A 24,676-nucleotide genomic window follows, 5' to 3' on the forward strand; every position below is an offset into this window, starting at 1 on the left:
ATGCTGTCAGCAGCCACAGAGCCAAGTGGAACAGGAGAAGCGAGACTGTCACACGAGCGTTCGAGTCCACAGACTTGTGCCCTGAGCACCCGGAAAGCCAGCACCGTCAACACTGCCCCCAGGGCCCCTGCTGTACCGCCCCCACAATGCTCACCAAAAGCTCTCCTAAGGAGTGAGACTTTGGGCAACTAGGGGGCAGGGAACAAAACCTACAGGTATGGACACCTCTGAAGGATCAACAGTAGAGCGAGACCTAGCACAGCCCAAATTCACTGAACATTAAACTAGATGCCCAGGAGAACAACGACTTTCCCCAACAACTAAACTTTTTATCAACGAATGACTTTGCTACCAAAGAAAATAGAGGTCATTATGGAGGCAACTTAAGGATTTCTTTCCTAAAGAGATTTTCATTAGACCACCAGTTTGGTAGAAAAATAAGTGCATTCCTTCCGTGTCGTGACGTAGGTGACTCCTGAACTTTCATGAGATGAGGCTTCATGCTCCTTCAGCTGTACACCTGCTGGGCTCAGCACACTTATGGGTAAGAAGAAGGATTGAACTGGGCAATCTCTGAGGTCTCGCATCTAATCTATTAGCTTCTCTGCCCTAACAAATCGTTTCCCCAAACTCTCTATCAGCAAGGCTCAACGTTGGCTTTTCATTCAACCACTATTTGTCTTCATCACTAACGGCCTTTCTCAAAGACAAAGAAAACTTATAGGAAAGAAAAAGTACGGAAAAGGAAAAAAAGACCCAATAATCTCCTCACCCAGCTATTTACCCATCACGGTGCTTTGTGCAGAGTGATTTCCCTGTTATATTTAGATTACAATCAAACTGTAAAAGAACTGTTATCTCTCTCTTCCTGCTTTTTCCTTTAAACTCTGAGACCTTTGTCCTCCTGTATTAGAGAAGCTGTAAATACTATAAGAGAATGTTTACATTTTTGAAATCCATTTTCCTTGATCATTTGTCGAAGGAAGAAAAAAACTTTGTAGTAACACACCAATTCATTTTGACTTTGTAAAAACTGTTTCCCACAGAAATTACGTTTTGCACCAAGTCGCCAGAAGGCTGCCCTTGCATTCAGCAGCATTTCGTTTCTCCCAGAGGCTGCTTTCCATACAGCAATCTTTCATTTCTCCCAGCTTTTGTCATTGTTTTGCTCTGTCTCTCTCTCAACCTTTCGTTCTCCTGTCCTTGACAAGTCCCTGATAGAGCTGGAAGCACTCTCCAAGTTGGGAAGGAGAAAGGCAAAACCTACCCTTGTAAGCTTGATCACATCCATGACTTTGTAACGGATATGGGGACCGGGAGTTTGTTGTGTTCTAAATTTGTAATTAGGGCCGGCCCCGTGGCTTAGCAGTTAAGTGCACGCGCTTCGCTACTGGCGGCCCGGGTTCGGATCCCGGGCACTCACCAACGCACCGCTTCTCTGGCCATGCTGAGGCCGCGTCCCACATACAGCAACTATGACAATACAACTATCTACTGGGGCTTTGGGAGAAAAAAGGAGGAGGATTGGCAATAGATGTTAGCTCAGAGCCAGTCTTCCTCAGCAAAAAGAGAAAGATTAGCATGGATGTTAGCTCAGGGCTGATCTTCCTCACAAAAAAAAATAATAAAAAATAAATAAATTTGTAATTACTGTTAGCGTGGGATTTATTTCCAGCCTTTTTAAAAAATGGGTTTGGTAGTCCTTCCTAGGAATTAGAAAAATCCCAATCTACTTATGCAGAAACCAAATAGCAGCTCTCACTTGGTCACTGGGAAAGCAAACACCTAGCAGGAGAAGCCTTTGATGGCAGCAAAAGGTGGCGTGAAAGACCAGCAGAGCAAATCCAAGGGAGATGTTTGACAAGAGCCTTCAGGTGAATTTCCACCGTCCCAGGAAGAGATCTATGATGGTCTATATGTACTCTCCCCACGTGCACCCGCTCAAAGTGGCAACACTCCAGCAATTTAGATCAGAATGTCCGCCAACACGTGTTCACACAGAGCACCGACCCTGGCAGGAAGCAGCCACATGGGAGTCACATGAAGTGAGTGAGACGGTGGAGGCAGGATGGTGGTGAAGTCATCATAACTCAGTTGCCAAACTACTCAGATCCTTGCTGCCGTGGAAGCGACTCTGGACAAGGCGTTTCTTATCCATTATAAACGGAAGAATTTGGAGGGTGGCACTATGTGACGAGCCCTAACTGGAGCCTTCCCTTCATTCTAAAATTACTTCCCAAACTTCTATAGATGTCATATATCTTGATAGGTCAAAATAGATACCTTTATCCACATCCAGAAGAACATTTGTGCCCAATTCACATTACTGAGACTACAGTCATGTGCCACATAACAACGTTTCAGTCAATGATGGACCACACACACAATGGTGGTTCCATAATATTAGTACCATATAGCGTAGGTGTGTAGTAGGCTATACCATCTAGATTTACGTAAGTCATTCTATGATGTTCACACAACGACGAAATCGCTTAACACATTTATCTAATTCAGTCAACCACATTATTGCACGTGACCCTGTGAAAAGCCCTGTTCTTAGAATGGAAGGCAGAGGGGAGACAGGAAAAGGGACAAGATTCAGCCACTGTCCCCAGAGGATAAAACAAAAATAATTATAATAGAGTACTGAATGAGACCATGGATAAATGAATCCAGCACATATTTGGTGCTCCATAAATATTTCTAGAATGAATAAGTTATTAAACAGTAAGAAAATAAGTATTTTAGAAGCACAGAAGAGAATGAGATTATTTCTGGCTGGGGACATGTAGGGGCTGACATTTAAATTTGATCTTGAATAGTGGGCAGGATTTTCTCAAAGATAACGTGAAATCCATTCCAGTCAGAAAGAATAGGGACTAAGAATGTGCACATTCATAGCAGAGTGGCTGTTGGTCTGTTAAAGAGGACCAGTGGAGGGGCCGACCCCATGGCTTAGCGGTTAAGTGCGCGCTCTCTGCTACTGGTGGCCCGGGTTCGGATCCCGGGCGTGCACCAACGCACCACTTCTCCGGCCGTGCTGAGGCCGTGTCCCACATACAGCAACTAGAAAGATGTGCAACTATGACATACAACTATGTACTGGGGCTTTGGGGAGAAAAAAAAGGAGGAGGATTGGCAATAGATGTTAGCTCAGAGCCGGTCTGCCTCAGCAAAAAGAGGAGGATTAGCATGGATGTTAGCTCAGGGCTGATCTTCCTCACACACACACAAAAAAAAAACATTTAAGAGGACCAGTGGAAACTGGTTAAGGTAAGGATAGGCAGCTTTGAGTTTGAAAAAGGAAGCTTCAGATACCAAAGAAATTGGGACTTGGGGGGACTTTTTTTATTGAAGTAGAGTTGACATATAAATGTTATATTAGTTTCAGGTGTACATCATAGTGATTCGACATTTATATACATCGTGAAATGATCACCACAGTAAGTCTAGTTACCATCTGTCACCACACAATGTTATTACATTATTATTGACAGTATTCCCTATGCTGTACATTACATCTTCCCTTTCCCTCTGGCAACCACCAGTTTGTTCTCTGTATCTATGAGTCAGTTTCTGGTTTGTTGTTTCTTTTTTACGATTAAGTCTTTGAGATTCATCAATTCATCAATTGATCAATTTATTTGTAAAACAGTGTTTAGTTCACTGCTTTAGTATCCTCATATATGTTGGCCTGCACCATTCCAAGTGCATTCCAAGGCCCTCAAAACAATCCTGTAATGAACGTTTGAGCCAAACTGGACTTACAGCAGTCAATGTGGTCCATATTGTCATGAAGGGTGAATTATCAGGGCAAAATAGAAAAAGGTGCAGCCTCTTGGCCTAGCGTGGATGAGGAAAGGAAGGATTTAACTCCCTGACAACCCATGGGAATCCAAAAGCAGCCAAGGTTTCCATTGAATTCAATCTAATTAATAGTTGTTAGGGGCCGGCCCGGTGGTGCAAGCGGTTAAGTGTGTGCGCTCCACTGCGGCTGCCCGGGGTTCACCGGTTCGTATCCTGGGCACGCACTAACACACCGCTTGGCAAGCCATGCTGTGGCAGCATCCCATATAAAGTAGAGGAAGATGGGCATGGATGTTAGCCCAGGGCCAGTCTTCCTCAGCAAAAAGAGGAGGATTGGCAGATGTTAGCTCAGGGCCGATCTTCCTCACAAAAAAAAAAAATAGTTGTTAAAAACTCACAATGCTCTGGACATTCTGATCTGTGCTACCAAGGGCCCTACAGAAGCCGATAGTCTAGTAAGGGACATCTGTCATAAATAACCATAATGAGCTATCATGACAGTGGTCCAAATAGAGTGTCATCCAGGGTCACACAGGAGGACCATTTGGATTTGGGTACCTTGGGAAGAAGTTCTGAAGTAAGTAGCATCTTTTAGGTGAAAGCCTGGGTTGGGCAGAGAGGACCTTCCGTGAGGAAGTCCAGCAAAGGCCTAGGGTGATGGTTCTTAACGCTGGCTGCACATTAGAATCACCTGGGAAGGTTTCAAAATTACTTATGCCCAAGCCCATCCCAGAAATTCTTATTCAAATGATGTAGGGAAAGTCCTGGGCATCTGTATTCCTTAAAAGCCTGGTGATTCTAATGCACAGGGTTGATAACTGGGTTGATAACTACTTCTGCAGAGCAGAAGCATGCTGGGGACTTTCGAGAAGGAGTGAGATGCACTGTTTGGAGAAGTTGGGAGGTGAGTGGGGGTGGGGGCAGAACCTGCAGAATTGAAGACACATAAGTGTTAATGAGCCTTGGTGCCTGTGATCCCACCACCAAGTAGAAAGCATTCTTTCCTTGGACACATCTCTTCCCTGTTGTCTAGGACAGAAAACAAAAGGAGAAACTGTTTTCCACATCTCAACGCTAGAAGGAGTCCTAAGTTGGTAATTACAAAGCATATTTCACCACTTTTTCTAACCAGTCCTTCCAACCAGCACTCATCGATATAGTAAGGAGAGTAGAGAGAAAATGCAGAAAGATATTCTATTTTATCTTAGCAAAAGGACAAATAGCATGCATTTAGATGAGAGCTAAAGAGATGAGTAACCTAAAAAGTACTCCTTCCTCTCTTACCTCCTCCCATACCACCAAATAATGCATAACAGAGCATGTATACTCTCTTTGGAGTGGCTGTTCCCCAATATTCTAGAGGAACCAATGCGTTTATCTGACCAACCGTTCAAATTATATCAGGCTGAACTTATAAGCCACAGACTGTACAAATCAGGTAAGTCTTCATTTGGCAAAATTTACTGAACATCTGTTCTGTGTGCCAGGGTCTGTGTTTTAGGGACTTGAGAACACAGTGCTGGGTGAGTCTTGGCCCTTCCCTCGAGGAGCTTGTCGTCCGTTGGAGGAGACAGACGTGTAGACAGATACTGAGCTTCTCCTGTGATTGGGGTAGCACAGGATTTTTACTGGGGCACACAGGGGCGAACTGGACAGTGAAGAAGGCTGACAGGGAAAAAAACTGATTCATTTGAAATATGGTGGAGGAGAGCTCTACGTTCCCGGGACTGCCAGAAAGATGAACAAGTAGGTTCTAGAGCAAATGAAACCTGAACTATCGCTGGAGGCAAAAATGATAAAACTGAGGCTTCCCTACTTTGGGCACATCCTGAGAAGGCAGGATTCTTTGGAAAAGACAATAATGCTGGGGAAAGTAGACGGCAGCAGGAAAGAGGAAGACCAAATCTGAGACAGTTTGACTCCATAAAGGAAGCCATAGGCATGAGTCTACAGAGGCGTTGTAGGGCCTTTGAGGACAGTACACTGTGGACACCACTCATTCACAGGGTCGCCAGGAGTCGGAGCTGACTTGACGGCACATAACAGCAACAACATGGGAGACACACTCCGCTGGGCCAGGGGCACCAAGTAGTCAGACATGGAGGGGAAGTGCATTCATCCAGGCAGAGGGGACAGCAAGAACTAAGGCATATGAAACCCGACAGAGGACCAATTATTACGGGAGCTGGAAGCAGTTCAGTTAAATTTGGCAGAACTTAAGAGTTCCAATGATGAGCTTATTTTTAAAAATGAGTCTGGAGAGAGAAGCAGAGTGAAGTCTAAACTTTACTCTCGTGCAGTGGGAGGTTTTTAAGTAGGAAAATGACATGATCAAGGTTTGTGTTTCGAAAGATAAGTCTGTGGTTTGGATGGAGACTGGAGGCAGGGAGAGCAGCAGTCAGCCAGGGAGGAGAGAACCGGCAGCCCCCACACAGATCCATCCATTTGACCAACAGGGGTTGACTGAGCACTTAAGGCTGGTGGAGATTGAGGGTGAATAAGACCAACACGGGCTACTGTCACTGAGCATGCATTTTGGGGACAATTACTAAAAATATTACACAAATAACTAATTACAATTGTGATAAACGCTAGGAAGGAGAGGTACAGCATGCCAAGAAAAACGTATAACTAGGGGGCCCCAGCCTCTTGTGGGGTATCAAGAAAAGCTTCCTAAGGAAGTGATATTTAAACTAGACAGACAGAAAGTTGGTTTAGCAAAGGTCTGGAGGGGGGGCAGATGGAAGCAGAAGGGCCCAGGGGGGCAAGGTCTTATAGCAAAAGAAGGCACACATGCAGAGGGCCTAGGGCATAGGGGACCGCCCCAGGGGCCCAGTACAGCAGAGCCCCCCGGCCACAAGGCACACAGGGGCAAGATGAAGCCTGAAAGATATTCGAGAGCCTGATGGGCAGGACGTCATGGCAAATTGAGTGAAGACTGTGTGGTCTTTATCCTAAGGACAAAGAGTGGGTGTGATGGAGTAGGGAATGACACCATCCGATCTGGAGATTACTCCAGCTGCCAGGTGAAGAGAAATCAGTGGATTTGGAAATATCAAGGAACTAGAAGTGGTCAGAGTATAGTCTAGGACAGACACCAAGAAACAACGGCATGTTAAGGACCGTAGAGGAAGAGAAGTCCATGGAGGAGACGGTGAAGCAGCGACAAGAGAGGCAAGTAGAAAACCAGGAGAGAGTGAGACCTAGAAGCTAAGGGAAGAATGTTCATTGCGAAGTCAGGTAAGATAGGGACTGAAAAGTATCTGCTCGATTTTGCCGCAAGCAGGCTGGAGGTGACCTTGGGCAGAGCAGTTCCAGCTGAGTGGTGGGTCCAAACTGGATTCCTGCAGTTTGAGGTGTAAATGGAATCAGGAAGCAGAGACTAGGGTGTAAGCAACGCTTGCCTGAAGCAGGGCGATTAAAGGGAGTCAGGAGATAGTGTGATGGCTCCTTGTGAGGGTCAAATGGGATAATGCATGCGAAAGGGCCAGGTAACTCTGCTCTGTGACAAACTGGCTCATTACTATAAGAGCCTGAAGTGGTCTCCTAATCCACACCGCCAAGTGCCCTCTTCCTGTGCGCCCGGAGGGCTCTGTGCTCTGCGTACACCAGCTCCTTCACTCTTCACCGCAGCCTGTGCAGCCTGTGACGGCGGGATTACTGTTCCCCTTTATAGATGACAACGTGGAGGCTCCGAGAGGCACTTGCCCTCACTGTCATCAAGTTAGTCAGGTTTAAACCCAGGTCTGTCAGCCCGTGAGGTCTGTGTTCTTTCCATTATACTGCACACACAGATGTCTCCCCAAACCCCTGAATTCCCGTGGGATTGTGGCTCCAGTACCTGGACTCTGTCCGCTCCCTCTCTACCCCTTAGGTCGTGGGGTTAGGCTGTGTGGTGGTGACCTGCATGAAGTCTGGATTCAGCCAGACCCAGGTTCAAATCCTGCCTTTATCACCTATTACCTGTGGGCTTTAATTTTCATGTCGGGGGTAAAAAAGAGAATTAAAAAAAAAAATCTGTCGGTTTTATGAAGAAAATTTAATCAGCGGCTTGAGTAGGAGAATGTTTAGAAAGCATTTTGCCCAGTGCAGACACACGAAGTGCTCTATAAATGGCAGTTATTAGTATTCATCTTGCTCCTCCCCAGCCTTACCTGCACACGAACCCAACCCAGGCTTTCCCTCTGACCTCACAACCACCAAGAACGAAGTGCGGCTGCAGGGCCCGCCACCGCCAACACGAGCTGTTTCGACTCAGACCCACGCTGGCCTCCTCACGGGTCATTTCAGGGAAGTCCCCCGACCGAAAGAGTCTCTTTCTCCATCACATTTCCCACTGGCAGGCTGTGACTACGGGTCTTGGACAACCTTCCCCATCTTCCAGAATCCCCTATTTAAATAGGGGCATTGAAGGCAGGACAGTGACCTCTGACAGACAGAAAGCAGGCAGGAGGCAGAGAGGAATCCCTCGTGTCAGTGCTAATAATGTTAGAGCTTTAGGGTCCTATACTCTGACCCTCACTAGCACATTGGACTAGGGGTAATTCAGCTCTCAAGCCATGCCAAAAAATATCACGTAAAACTGACGATTCTCCAACTCTTTTCTGTATCCCATTCCTAGGAATGAACATACTCTTCCATTTGATGTGTATCTTTCCAGACCTTTTCCTATACACACAAAAATTACACGCAGATATTTAAGGATGATACTGTTCGAATTTTTCTCCAACTCACTTTCTCACCCAATACCATGGACATCCCGCCATGTCAGAAATACAAATCTACTCCCTTCTTATTAATAGTTACATCATTTTCTGTGGTGTAGAATTTCCCCGGGTCTTTTAAACACCAGCTCCAATATCTTGTTCTCAAAAACGGCATTTCCGTGAGATAGAATCCCGGAAGTGGAATTCTTTGGTCAAACTCCTTTTTAAAAGCTATTAGTTAATACAAGAGGGCCCTCTGAAAATGCTTTCTTTTCCTTTCCAGGTGTAGAGCCCAAGGACGCCAGGCCCAGCTCCCTCTCACCACACCGAGGTGCAATCATGATTGAACACAGTCCCTTCAGGAAAACGGAGCCGATCAAGAGTAGTTAAATATTGTTGAGAACACCTTGTTTAAGAAGGCACATAATACATACTGGGAAGATTTCTATCTAAAATGACTGAGCAAACAATTACTGAGCACCTGTGTTTTGCCACCTCTGTAAGGTGCTGGGGACAGAAAGACAAATAAGACAGCATGCCTGTCCTCATTTATTTGGTCTTGGAGAAAAGGCAGATCTGGCGGCAGTAGAACAGTCGTGCGGGGCAGCAGGAGAGCGTAAGACAGCCAGAGACAAGTTGCAGAACAGACTAGAAGAAATTTGGTGTGCGAGTGACACAGGATAAGAAAAGAGAGAGGAAGGAAGGTGCCAGATCCTTAAGGACTCTGAATGACATATGTCATGAGGACATTTACCTTTTCTCTTTTTCCCAAAACTATAGGAAACTATTAAAACCTTTTAATGGGGCCGGCCCCGTGGCTTAGCAGTTAAGTACGCACGCTACTGGTTGCCCAGGTTCAGATCCGGGGCGTACACCCACACACTGCTTGTCCGGCCATGCTGAGGCGGCATCCCACATACAGCAACTAGAAGGATGTGCAACTATGACATACAACTATCTACTGGGGCCTTGGGGAGAAAAAGGGGAAAAAAAGGAGGAGGATTGGCAATAGATGTTAGCTCAGGGCTGGTCTTCCTCAGCAAAAAGAGGAGGATTGGCATGGATGTTAGCTCAGGGCTGATCTTCCTCACCAAAAAAAAAATAAATAAATAAATAAATAAATAAATAAATAAAACCTTTTAAGCTGGGGAATGAAATGCAGATTTTCATTTTAGGAAACTCACTCTGGCTGCAGGGTGGAGAGTGGATTGAAGGGAAGCCCGACTAGACATGAGGAAGTGGGCTAAGATGTCACAGGTTCTGAATATAGGGACCCAGTAAGTGACCCTCCAGCCAAATTGGAGAGCCTTCAAGCAGAAGAGTGGTGTGGATTTCGTGCCTTTTTGGACTAGGAGGTGGGAGGTCGAGAGGTAGACAGGTGACAGATGAAGAGTTTCTTGAAAGAGTATGTTTCAGGTCACTGGGGAATATATTGATTTTACTAATGTATGTAGTGTGTTGCCCTTGATGAAACCCGATCCGAGAAGAGTGATAATAGATCCCTCAGTCTGCTAAAAGAAAGTCCTGTAAGAAGTGGGCAGCAGTGCATCTTAGGGCAGAGCCCCCAGGATGAAGACAGCTCCTGGAAGAAAGAGGAAGGAGATTCCAGCCCTGTGGGGTGGGGGCCGGGGGCGGGGCTGGTCTGGTCCTCTCTGACCCGGGGCCCTACCCCCTGATCCAGGTCATGGCTTCCCTTTACTCACTTTGTAATCCCTTTAGCAGGACAAAGGGCCTGAAATGCCCACAGCCTTTCTGGATGGGGGAAAACAAACTACAGCAAAACAGCTGCTGAAGTTTCTCCACATAAGAGACCACTGCTGCAATTAAAGTGATTGCGGAGAAATATGTGCATCAGCCCCACAGATTTCACTGTCACGTATATTTTGGATGAACTCTTGGACCTCCAGTTTCCCAGGGACCCAACTCTGAGAAACACTGCGCTCAACTCACCACAAGGAGACAACGGGCTTCTCACTGAATCTGATGCCTGAAGTTTTCCCTCTGCTCCAAACCTAGTCAGAAACTTGTTTTCTGAAGCCCAGGAATGAACTCACCCTCCAAGGGTGTAATTCAGTATCACACCAACCGAGAAGGATCACAGGACACCCTCAAGCATTGGCCAAGCACTCCCAACATACTCCAGAGACTAACAGAGGCCAGCATTGTAGTTCCCAGCCCCCAGAAGATCAATAGGAGCCAGTCAGCGTAAACAGATCCTCCTCTGCTCCGATGAAGCCACACAGGAGCATCTAAAGAAGCTTTAACAACACTGCTTTGTGAGGCTGCTGGCATGGCGCCATCTTGCTTCTCACTCCCAAGAGGCGGTAAACGGTGCTGGCTGCATATTTGTGCTTAAGCCTCACTACACCTTTGGGAAACATCCACAAGCTATTTGAGTAGTTCACTTGGGGCTGTAGGTTCAACCCGGGCAGAGGCCAAAGCCCCACGTGGTGACATGAGTGTTATCTCTTCTCTCTACAGGGGCCACTTTTTTATGCACGTCAACTAGTGTCTGGTCTCATTTGAATGAATGGAAGCAAAAATAGGTGAGTTGAGGCAGAGGGCATATCGGGCGGCCTCCTGTGTCCTTTTCCACCCTACAAGCCTTGAGCCTCACACAAAGACCCTCCTTTAGGCAGCCAGTCTGTGCCAAGTCGGTTCTGTTTTCACACCTCTGTTTAGAGATAAGAGGTAACGCTTGGGAATCGCATAACCAAGTTGCGAAATGAACTCGATCAGCTAAAATTGACCATTTTAGATGCCAAAGTGGGAGCTACCTTGGTAGGACCTCAATGGGGCCCCTGTTTTCCTTCCTCCTCACCCAAGAGCAGCGCATTTCCACCAGCCTCTGGTTGGCAGGCCCATTGGCTAAGGCTGAGAGAATGCAGGGACTTGTGCTCAGTCAAGTGCGCCAATGTTCACTCATGGCCTTTTGGACAGCACTGGGGTTGGCTGACACCAGGAAGCTTGCTTCTGACCCTCCCAGCAGTGCAGGCAACTGTGCTGTTCGCAGGCAACACCTGTTAGGAGCTCAATTACCTGGACTTTGGGGTTTTAGGAGACAAAGGCTAGATGCTGAAGGGGTCTTGGATTTCTGGTCTCCTGAGTACTGCTCTCTAGGACACCCTCAGCTCAGAAAAACATTATGTGTAGGAATCTTGCACTCAGGACCCACTCCCAATCTATACTGGATCCACTTCCTGTAACAGAATAGAAGGAAGCGCATATCCAGGTGTGTAAGCAGAAGCTGTAGGGAGGTGCATCTCTGGGAGAGACCAGTGTTTCAGTCTGATCCTGTCCAGATTGCTCCTTTAAATCTAATCTTGGTTACAGACTTGCCTCCTCCTGGCACCACAGCTGCCTGCCCACTCCGGCCCGGCTCCTCTTCTAGCCAGTCAGACTTAGGAGGCTTCCAACCCCTGGGCCAAAACTGGCTAATTACAGTCCATCACTGAAGTTGTACTAGTATCAGAATCATCATTCCCATTACTATCATTGAGCTGGTATTGCAATGTTTAGGGCATCATCAACTTCATAGACCTTGAGCTCAGAGATGGAGGCCCCCACAGCCTCCACAATCCCTTGCACAAAGAACATTTGTTGAATGAATGAATGAATGAATGGGAAAATGGGTGGATGAAGAGTCTTTCCTATTATTAAAATTGAATGAGGGCTTGCCCCCTGGCATAGTGGTTAAGTTTGCATGCTCCGCTTTAGTGGCTGGGGTTCGAGGGTTTGGATCCTGGGCATGCCCTACACCACTCGTTAGCCATGCTGCGGTGGCAACCCACACACAAAGTGGAGGAAGGTGGGCACAGATGTTAGCTCGGGGCAAATCTTCCTCAAGCAAAAAGAGGAAGATTGGCAGTAGATGTTAGCTCAGGGCAAATCTTCCTCAACAGAAGAAGAAAAAAAATTTTTTTTTAATTGAATGAGGTTAACTGTCAACACCTGCACAGAGCTAACCTGAACGTGGCTTCCCTGGGCTGGGAGTGGGGTGGGGGCAGTTTCAGGCTGGGAGGTGAGTTTCAGGCTACTTAGCTTGTCCTTGCAAACTCAGTACTGCTCATGCATCAATGGGTAGGTACCAACTAACGCCAAATTTGGATAGGAATCCTGATGGAGAATGAGAACGTCTTCCTAAGGTTGGTTGCAACTTGTGACTGCCACTCAAAGACAATCAGAAATGACTGGCAGAACACTTCTGCCTCGCCTTCTTTTCTCCCAGATTCCATGGTCTTGACCATGGCCCTTCCCTGGGTAGAAGGTGATTCTGCCAGGCTTATATACCACTCTCCCACACCCTTATTCCCTCTTGCTTAGCAGAACTTGATTCTCCTCTCAATTATTCAACAAACCCTTGGGTGATGAACATGATGTAATCTATGCAGAAATAGAAGTATAATGATGTACACCCAAAATTTATACAATGTTATAAACCAATGTTACCGCAATAAAAAAAATAAAGAAATATTAAAAACAAAAAACAAAAAACCTTTTAGATCAGGGGAGCCCAGGCGTTGCTCAACCACTATCTTTTATTACCGTTATTATTCAAGGGACTCCACGTATTGAGGATCCTGTCTACCAAACAAACTGCATTTATTAAGAAACACGTCTTTGCAATCAGCATAGATGACCCGTTTCACCACACTGGGTAGATACAATTCTAGCCAAAAACAAAGGATCTGAGTCTCTTTAGCTTATGCATCTTATCATGGATTAATGCATTAAATTTGTATGCAAATTTTGTGATGTGAAATTTTGATAATTTTATATTTTTACATTTTGCCATTTGTGATATTAAAATGACTTGGAGGGGCCGGCCTGGTGGCCTAGCCGTTAAGTTCGCGTGCTCCGCTTCGGCGGTCCGGGGTTGGCAGGTTCGGATCGAGGGCACGCACTGACGCACCACTTGTCAAGCCATGCTGTGGCGGTGTCCCATATAAATTAGAGGAAGATGGGCACAGATGTTAGCCCAGGGCCAATCTTGCTCAGCAAAAAGAGGAGGATTGGCAACAGATGTTAGCTCAGGGCTAATCTTCCTCACAGAAATATAATAAAATAACTTGGAGAACTCCCCCTCCTCCCACCACCCACCCAGTACTACCTAGAGATCTCAAGTTAGAACTGAAGACCATCAGTTGAGCTCCTCTTTAAGGGAGTGAGGTGTTTGAAATGTGCAGAACGGAAAGAACTCTTCTCTTCTGGCATACAAAAAGCTAGTGGGCTTAGAGACAGATCTTGTGGAAAACCAGCCTCCCAACTCCCAGCCTTGGGGTTGACCTAACCAAGTTCTTTTACATATCAGGCTACCTCCTCCCCATCCAACATGGCCCGAGTGCCAGCTTGCAGAAGGGGGTCCCACAGAGGTGGGCTCACTTCACTCCTGTCTGCCCTAAACGGCCCCACTTCGCCCACCTCTTGTGAGGAGAATTTGTGCCTCAGGTGGGGGTAGTTACAGTAGCAGGGACATTAGCAGCATTTAAGGTCCTCTTATCTGGCCCTAACCTACCTTCCAGAGGAGCTTATCTCTCCCCTCACCCACACTACTTATTTTGCAAACAATGGTCTAGGGGAAAATCAGGGCCAAGGCTGGGGGTAGACAGTGGTGGGGAGGGGGAGGTTCAGAACTTCTGGGGAGGGGTGGGTGTAGCCTGAAAAACATAGTGTGGTAATTTTATACGTGGAAAATTAAAACAAATGCCTTTTGCTGTCCCAATATAAATTACAGAAAGAAAAGCCCCATAAAATCTTGGCTAATGGAGCACTACAGAAGATAGCCAGGGACCAGCCCAATTTGAAGGAGTAACTCAGTATCTTCCAGAGTGTGTGTGGGAGTGGGGAGGGGATCCGAAGGGGGCAGGGTTGAACAAGACCTCTTTTTCTGGCCATGGGGTCTACACCCAGTCCCTAGGCAGACCCTGCATAACCCTGCTTCCAGCATTTACTCCGTCCGTGCTCCCTCCAGCCCTCCACCCCTTCTACCAGCCCCCAGGCTACCCCAGCTCCGAAGAGCAGCTCTCTAAGACCTCCGTCCTCCTCTGAACACTGTATTGGCTGGCCCTCAACGCACCTTTGCTGCCTGGTGTCATCACTCCCGCTGGCCTTGCGAGCTTTATTGAACATTGTTACGTAAGTGTTCGTGGTTGGTCTCCTCAATTTAACTTTTAATTTATTCAATATCTTAAACACCTCTGAAGTCCTAACAATAAGCCCCCAGAACAAGTTCAGAACTTTTTAAATGATCTCATAGCACCCTATACCTTTTCCTGTGTAGCACTAATTTTGATAATTAAAATTTTTGGACACTTATTTGTCTAAGGTTATCTCTTCCACCAAACCACAACAACTTTCTTTGTTTTGATCACCAGTATAGCAAGTTAGTAGTTACTGTCTACTACAGGCTCGCTGTTTATACTCCAGGTCAAGTACTGCACGAAAGGAGCTTTGCACACATTGTTCACATCAACTCTATGAATTAGATACTATTTTCATTTTGCAGCCTAGGAAATTCAGTTCTTGGAGAAGTTACCCAACACCACCCAGCAAATACGTGAGGAACCAGGATTGGAGCGCCAGTCTACCTGATCCCAGAGCAAGGATCTTCCCCCTGTGCCATCTGCCTCTTGTGCCTTAGGCCGGGAATACTGTATTTGTTAGGTGAATGAGTGAAGGAATGAATGACATGACATTTAAGAACTTACCATCCACATTCCCAATGTGGACCATGTCACCATCAGACTCTGTTTTTCTCTTGTATTTTTTATTAATTTATTCAGACTCTTATTCCCAATTCTTTCCTCTTCTTAGGCCTCCAAGAATACGTATCTTTGTATATATGTTGTGCTGTTTTGTGTACCTATTTTTTTTGAGATTTCTGTGTGCGATTTATTTTTTAATTAAAGTATAATTGACACAATATTCTATTAGTTTCAAGTGTACATCATAGTCATCTGATATTTATATACATTATCAAATGATCACAAGTCTAGATACCATCTGTCACCAAAGTTATTACAATATTATTGACTATATTCCCTATGCTGTACATTGTATCCCGATACTTATTTATTTTACAACTAGAAATCTGTACCTCTTATTCCCCTTCACCTATTTTGCCCACTCCTCAACCCCTCCTCTCTCTGGAAACAAACCAGTTTGTTTCCTGTATCTATGAATCTGTTTCTGTTTTGTTTTGTTTTTCAGATTCCATGTATAGTGAAATCATATGGTATTTGTCTTTCTCTGTCTGACTTATTTCACTTAGCATAATACTGTCTAGGTCCATCCATGTTGTCACAAATGGCAATATTTCATTCTTTTTTAGGGCTGAGTAATATTCCATGAAATATTCCATTCCATTCCACATCCTCTTTATTCTTTTATCTATCAATGGACACTTATGTTGCTTCCATATCTGAGTTATTGTAAATAATGCTACAATGAACTAGGGGTGCATAATGTCTTCAAATTAGTGTTTTCATTTTCTTCAGATAACTACCCAGAAGTGGAATTGCTGAATCATATGGTAGTTCTATTATTAATTTTTTGAGGAACCTCCATACTGTTTTCCATAGTGGCTGCACCAATTTACATTCCAATAGTATACAAGGGATCCCTTTTCTCCACATCCTCACCAACACTTGTTATTTGTTGTCTTTTTGATAATGACCATTCTGACGGGTATGAGGTGATATCTCATTATAGTTTTGATTTGCATTTTCCTGATGATTAGTGATGTTGAACATCTTTCCATGTACCTCTTGGCCATCTGTATATCTTCCTTGGAAAAATGTCTATTCAAGTCCTCTGCCCATTTTTTAATCAGGTTGTTTGTTTTTTTGATATTAAATTGTGTAAGTTCTTTATATAGTTTGGATATTAACCCCCTATCAGATGTATGCTTTGCAAATATCTTTTCCCATTCAGTAGGTTGCCTTTTCATTTTGTTGATGGTTTCCTTTGCTGTGCAGAAGCTTTTTAGTTTGATGTAATCCCATTTGTTTATTTTTGCTTTTGTGGTCCTTGCCTGAGAAGACTCGTCTGAAAAAATATTGCTGAGACTGATGTTAAAGAGCTGACTGCCTATGTTTTCTTCTAGGAGTTTTATAGTTTCAAGTCTTACATTCAAGTCTTTAATCCATTGTGAATTTACTTTTTATATGGTGTAAGTTAGTGGTTCAGTCTCATTCTTTTGCACGTGGCTGTCCAGTTTTCCCAACACCATTTATTTACAGAAGAAACTGTCTTTTCTCCATTGCATATTCTTACCTCCTTTGTCATAGATTAATTGACCATATATGTGTGGGTTTATTTCTGGGCTCTCTGTTGTATTCATATTTTTGATCTACCTTAATGATGAAGTGACTAGAGACCTCATTCTGTTTCTTACTGTTTCAACCAACACTGTGCTTTTTAAATACATTCTGGTGTATCTATATCAAATTTCTTACTTCTAAATGCTGGACAGAATTCCACAGTTTATATCCACCAACACTGATTTGTCTCGTCCCCCAGTGTTGGACATCTCAGTTGTCTCCATTGCCCACCACCACACGAAGCAGTGCAGTGTGCTTTCAGTCCCGTTTGAAGTAGGCTCCATTTTCCCATGAGCATGTTGGGCACGTTGCAGCTGGGGATGTGAGTCTGGGGGAACAGGCTGCCCTCTACCCTCTGACATCTTGGACTGTGACAGGTGGGGTAAGAAGCGTCCGCCAATCCCTTTTGGCTTTGTTTCCTCAGAATCTGAGTCTCCAAGGAGACCTTCAGAAAGGATTTCTACTGCACGGTGTGATTTTCCCTCTACCATGCATGTGAACCTGTCTTATGTCCTACTAAAAGTCACTATAACTTGGTGGTTACCTGGGCAGATTCTGGAGATGCATGGCCTGGGCTCAAATTCCAACTTCACCGTTTACCAGCTGTACTCAATTTCTCCATGTCTCATTTTTTCCATCTGTAAAATGGGGATGCAATAATAATAGTACCCACACACAGGGTTGTTGCATTTAGAACAAGGCTTGGCAGTAGAAAGCACTTAATAAATGTTGGCGCTCATTGTTTAAAATACGTATAGAGTCTGAACCCACAAAACCATATGCATAACTTCTATAACTGTCAGAGTAGAAAAGTTAAGACATTAAAAGGAAAATAAAGAGAAACAGAAGATGTGTCTGGCTTCACCAAAGTAATTCTCTTTATAATCTCTAATGACAAGGACTTTACAGGCCCTTTTGGACTTCTAAGACCAAACACTTAAGTATAAACAACAGAACCCCAAAGAAATCTGCTCCCTTCTCTCTGTCTGGCTCTGAGAGTTTTACAACTAATGAGTTCTGGCTCCGGGAGGATCCTGTTCCCTCTAGTGCGTAAGATGTTCTTGGCTATCACCATTGGTTTTCTCCTTCTTTGTCACTTTCCCATGCTGGAACCTTGAGAGTTTAAGCTGGATTCAGAACAGACCGGATCAGCCCCTGGGAGCCGGAGAGCTGACACTGGCTGTAGAGAAGAGCTCCTCCTCTCTCATGTTGTGACTCGAGAGTGACTCAGGCCTGACAGCCTTGATTTGGACCATATTTAGGAGGCAGCTCTGGTGGGGCTCAAGCCTGAAATTTATGGCTTGTTTGTCCTGGATCCATGCAATAATTTTTCTCGCCTTGAAGATGAAAGGGTTACTATTCCCCACACTTCCCCCGCCTCCTGCCTTTTGTAACATGCAGGCTTCTGCAGTGTCCCTCTTATAATCTGGAGAATTAACTTCTAAAGGGTGTGCTTGTCTCCCTAACCAGCCATAGCCGAGGGCCTTGAAATAGAAGACTCTAAATAGACAATCGATGGCTTTCTGAAACACATCTTCACGTTCACTCTGTCATGTTCTTCCCACCCCTACGACTATTATTTGTATTATAAACTTCATGGAAAGACTTTTAAGTGGACAAAGAAAAGCCAATCTTTCTGCAAAGTTATAAATTCCTTGAGAAAATGGCTTGGCTCACCTCTTGGATTTCTTTGATCCCCTACAGCGCCTAGCACGGTGTCTTGTACATACATCTGTATGTCTGTACATACAGATACCCAAATATTGATGGATAAGATTCCAAGACTTAGATCAGAGTGAATGGACAATATTTTTCTAAGGAAAAAATGAATGATTTCACATACAAAACTTCTTAATTCTCCTTATCTGGAGGAGTCAAAATTCTAATTTACACTAAAATATTTAAATGCAAAAATTGCAGTTTTTGTAAAATATTTTATAAGTTTTAGAATCTGCCTTGTGAGGTGAATTAGTTTGTTTCTTTGTTTGTTTGTTGACAGACATTTATCAGGTTGCCATACGTGTCAGACACTACTCTGGACATTAGAGAAACAAAGATGGAGACATTTCCTGCCCTAAGTTCACAGCGTGGAGACGGGCAGGCCAGCAAGCAATTAAAACACTATAAAGTAAGCACTTTGAGGAGGGCGTCAGAAGATTCCAGGAGAGAGTGCAGTCGAGGTTCTGATCCAGAGTTGACTTGGTATCGTGCAGAATCAACACCTTGGCGTCAGCCCAGGAGTGGGCTTGAGGGCTAGGGCCACGGTGGACTGAGGCCAAGCAGCAGCAAGCCTCGGGGAAGCCACTGAAAGTTCAAATCGCAATTTGCTCATTTTAAAATCGGATGACAACACCCAAATTCCTAATTTGCTGAGAGAATTAAAATTGCGGTTTGAAAACTGTAAAGCGTACACAAATAAATTATCTGAAAAGGAATATATCTTATATTCTGGTAATTATAAATAATTATCTGAAAAAGAAAATATCTCCCAGGACCTACCTAGGAGAATTGTTACAAGATACATTTATTTCATGCATGTGAGGGTCTCAACGCCTTGAAGAACTACACAAATGTCTGTACCATTCTAAAATTCATTAACTTCCTATCTTCTCGCCTTCTCCGAGGTTAAAGGCAAAGGTCAAAGATGAAAAGCTGAACACTGTCCCTTTCAAAGTGCTTTATTTTTGTGCAAGACAACGTGATTCAGAGTTTGGCCAACTCTCAGGGAGGAGATCTGGATATGGCTGACATAGGATAAATTGACAGTGGCACTGGTTAATATATTCAATCTACTCAATCCACAATGACAAAAGTGAACTCGTCTCAAGGCTAATGAGATTGAGTGGAATTTCATCTGACACAGCCTGATTATTCGAAATGTGCAGTACTCTACAAAAATAAAAGAGAAAAGTAGAAAATGGCTTTGGATTCCAAGCCCACAGCTACAGCTGTGAGTCCAAGTGCCACACATCCTTCTTCCGGATCGAGACTAGAGTCCTTGTGTCTTTTCCTAACCTAGGTCTCTCTTGTCGTTCAGGTATCAACACAGGCCACTCTCAAAGAGATTCTTTATTCACGTCCCGAGATTCTTTATTCGTGTCCCTTCAGTATCATGACCGAAGGGATGAGCCCCTTAAAAGTAGGTCAGCTACTAGCCAGCCAGGAATAGCGAAATGAAATGCAGGTGTTGAAGCCAGTGAATTGTTTGTGCTCTCCACCCTATTCAGTCAAAAAATAGTAAAGAATGAAGGGAAATGGGCTTAAATTAAATCAAATGGACTTGCTAACATGCCCCCATTTTCTCCATTTCCTAATCCTTTTATAGATACCATTTAGATGGGATTTGCTTTTAGACTGATTATGTGGCTTAAAAATCAGCATAATTACAAGATATCTGTTGAAAGGAAATTCCTCATCTTGGCTGTGTGGTTTCCTTTCCAGTAGTGAGTGGTGGATGACCTGGCTGGAACCAGTTCCATCTGGGACCTTCCCCAAGCATCTCAGAGGTAAGGAAGACTTCACCATAACCTCGTAATTTTTAAATGAGGAAACCAGGACCCAGAAGAAGGCAGATGATTTTCCCAGCAACTCAGTGGCAAAGCCAAGAATGGGGCTTCTTTTTTTTTAATGAGTTCATTTATTAACATTAATTATTGTTCACTTAAAGCTAGAAAACAGGATCTTGAAAAAATTAAATTTAAATATGATATCACAGAGCCAATATTTCAACAGTAACATGAACCAGATAATAAATAGCTCCCTTTGATCAAGAATGCGGCTCTTGATCAAAGAATTTTTTGGATATGGAAAGCACAGGCTTCCTCCATATCTCCTCTTCCCTTTTGGCCTCAGAATGGATCTACTGGGATGTTCCAGGCCAGGATTTTTCTTGTTCTTTCTTGTTTCTTGTTCTGGAATCCAGAAAGATTCCAGAATTTCTAGCATCCATCATCATTATATTATCAACAACTATCACTTGCTGATTACTGTAAATGACCTTTGTATGGGCCTGAAAAAGGAGCAAGATAAAGTCTTTCACAGAGCCTCAGTCTGGATAACATGATCTGGGATTAGGGGGAACATTTATCATAATAATAATAATAAATTCTATTGTGACAAGTGTTAAGTGCTTTACTTGTTTGTCTCTTCTAATCCTCACATTGAACCCCACACCCATTTTACAGATGAAGAAACTGAGACCTCCTCAAAGGTCACAGAGCTTGAGTGATGACACACGTGTGTCTCACCCCAAAGCCCATGCGCTAAATGGTACTGTCTCCCATGGGAGGATGGGCATGGGTGAGGGAGATGGCCTGAGAAAAAGGAATAATATGAGCTCTTTCCCCAAGGAGAGCCCTAAAACATGATATATCATACATACTATTTTATAGTTATTATAATAATCATACAGTCTCATTTTACACCCCAGAAAACAGGAGTTTTTTCCAGCACATACCATCATTAGGAAACAAAGCCCCTCTTCACAACACCCGTTCATGATGACTGGATATTTTAATGTATTAATGTTCCCTTTGTGTGCACAGATCCATCAAAGAGGTTTTTTAAAATTTCTTCTTGTTCTTAATTAACTTATTGAATACATATAACATTTCTGAGTACCAAGCAGGCTTCTAATCATCTAAACCTCACAATAACAAAAAGAGGGAAGTACTCTATCATTCCCACTTTATAAATAAAGAAACTGAGACACAGAGAAGCTGGGAAACTTGCCCAAAGTTACACAGCTGGTAAGTCATGATACCAGATTCACACCCAGGCAGTCAGGCCCCTGAGTCCAGATTTGAGCCACTATACCATGTTGCCTCGTATGCACAGTACAGCTGCCCGGGAAATGTCAGGTGCCAACTCACGCCTATGGGCAATCAGGTTGCTTTGCTTTGCAGAGTTGTGTAGAGTTGGGAGATTGCTTGTAAAAGTGGCACACAGAGCTGCTTTCTGTCCTCACTCCTGTCGCCTCCTCCATGGCCCCTTATGGAGCTTGCGTCTCCAGTCGGTTCTTAATAAAGAGAAACTGAAGTGAGTGAGCCAAAATGTTTGTGAAGGTCAGTGTTGAAAGAAGGACCTTCAGTGTTTCCTTTTGCATGTTTCTTCTGCAAGTAAACAGACATTTGAATCACAAAAGCTGCTGGGAATGTGGACCAAGGACAGTCAGGGTGCAACTCAACATTATTGAGAATGTTTAGGTGGAAAGTGTTTTGGGTTTTTTTTTTTTCTTTTTTTGGAGGAAAATTACAAAATAGCTTAATGTATAGTCAAACAGGACAACTTTTTCATTACTCCCTTGTAATGCTCTAAATTTCCCAGTTGACTTCTGGTCACTTCTAAAGGTTTGAAATCATTTAATCTTGATGGAAGAAGATTTTCTTGCAAATATCTTTAATCATCAGGACTAATTTTTTTTTACACCTTCGGAAAATGGCTTCACGTGTAAACCAACTTTGTAATTGCTTGACTGAGTGACTCTGGAATTATCAGAATATCTATGAAATGTTGAAGCAACGTTTGAATACAACATTTTACTCACATTCTAACTCAAATAGGAGAGGCAATGCAGAATCAGGAATGGCTGGTTTTCTTTCTAACTAAGCCACAGACTCGGCAGTATATCAGGGATAATAATTCTTACCTACTCCCAATTTTATTCCCAGGATGCTGGAAATGACTAAGATGGTAAAATATAATACCCGGGAAGTTAAACAGTGACTTGTGTGTAGACTCTTACGAAAAATAGACAGGAGCACCTGAGAGAGAATTTACTACAGCAAGGCCTCAACTTTTTATTGGTTCTTCATAAGCAAGGTGTGGAATGGAGAGAGACACAGAGGGGTTTTGGCTTTAAGCTGATGCCTGAACACGTTTAGCCTAGGCAACCAATGGAGAATTGAATACAGAGGTGGGGTGGAAGAAGCTCAGATAATGGTGTACAGGTTAATAAGTATGCGGAGGAATAATATTTTATGTGATATGTAGAATTGTGAGGGGAAATATGTGCTTTGAACGTTATGTTCAAAACTATAGTTGAACTTAGTTCGACTATATAGTTGTGGTAGATCGTTTGCAAAAAAGGCTGAGATAATTTCTCCAGCCCTGTTCATACACCCCTTTGTAATGTGACTTTGCCACTCCTCTCATTGAGAGGTGAAGTGTGTTTCCCTACCCTGTGAATCTAGGCCAGCCTTGTGACTTGCTTTGACCAACAGAATGTAGCAGAAGTGACATTGTACTACTTCTGGGCCCAAGGCTTGAGATGCCTTACAGGTTCCACTCTTGTCCTCTTGTGACGCTGTCCCTCTGAAGAAGCTCAGACTAGCCTCTTTGAGAATGAGAGACCATGTGGACAGAGAGGCCCAGCTGCCAGCCAACACCACTCCCAGGCATGTGAGTGAGGCCATAAGATCAGCCAGTCCCAGCTTACCCACCATCTGACTGCACTCATATGAGTGACCCCAGGTGAGACTAACAGAAGAACTGCTCAGCTGAGCCCAGCCCAAATTGCTGACCCACAGATTGTGTGCAAACAAGTGATTATCATTCAAAGCAACTACATTTTCAGAAGGTTTATTATGCAGTAAAAAAAACTGATATAGAAGTTGGTACTAGAAGTGGGGTGTTGCCATAAATAACCTAAAACAAGTGGTGTTGGCTTTAGGACCAGGTGGAGGTCAGAAGCTGGAAAAGTGATAAGGAAATTGTTGGTGAACTAATTGAGCTAGAAATGCGTGAGGAAACTGCTATAGGAGACTGGGAAAAAAGGCAATCTACTTTATGTAGTAACAGAACAATTGGCAAAATGTTGCCTGCAGTAACTTGGAAGATAGAAAACGTATCTAATGAACTGTGGATCTGAGTAAGGAGATTCTGTCTTGGAGAGAGAGACAGAGAAGCTCAAGAAGGAACTACTCAGTTTGCAAGCAGAATTTAGAGGGAAAATAGAAGGCCCAGTATGTGCTTGGTTGAAAAATAAAATCATTTTTTATTTCCAAGTGTCTCCAGTTGGCAAAAGATTCTCAGAGTAAGAAATGGCATTAGGAAAAAAATGAAACCAAAGGTATGGCTTAAAAACCCTCTGTCAATAAACTAGTAGACACTCTCAGCTGGATGACAGAGCTCTACAAATCTTTTTTTTTTTTTTAATTTTATTTATTTATTTTTTCCCCAAAGCGCCAGTAGATAGTTGTATGTCATAGCTGCACATCCTTCTAGTTGCTGTATGTGGGACGTGGCCTGAGCATGGCCGGAGAAGCGGTGCGTTGGTGCGCGCCCGGGATCCAAACCCGGGCCGCCAGCAGCAGAGCGCACACACTTAACCGCTAAGCCATGGGGCCGGCCCATCTACAAATCTTAAAGTCATTTTCCTACAGCTGCTTGACTCTCTGCCCAAAGTAAAGAGAGGTCTATCTACTGGAGTGGACTACAATCTGATATACTGGAAATCGGCACAGTTTTTAAAGAATTCATAGTACTTTAGACTAAAAGAGACAGAGTCTATTCGAAATGAAAAGAGGCTCCTGGGTCCCCAACTTTCTACGGGCAAGAAGCAAGCTGAGAAGGCTATTCAGCCGAAAACGTGGGCAATTCTTAGAGAAAAGGAATTAACATCTCAGGGGATGGAGCCAAGAGGCCAGAGAGCAGAACCACAAGTCAAGGAGAACAATGGAAAATTCCCTGTCCTTAGAGTAGAGGGACCTGAAAATACGTGTCCAGCTGGGTTTCAGAATTGTCATGGACCAGTGACAGCTACGTGTCTCTAGTTCATCCTCTGTCTGAATGGGAAAGCTGACAGTGGTTGTCTGATCTCTCTCTCATCTTAGCATGTTTAGG

Source organism: Ceratotherium simum, chromosome 14 (genome assembly GCF_057802395.1).
Source record: "Ceratotherium simum simum isolate JZ-2026a chromosome 14, ASM5780239v1, whole genome shotgun sequence".
Lineage (NCBI taxonomy): Eukaryota > Metazoa > Chordata > Mammalia > Perissodactyla > Rhinocerotidae > Ceratotherium > Ceratotherium simum.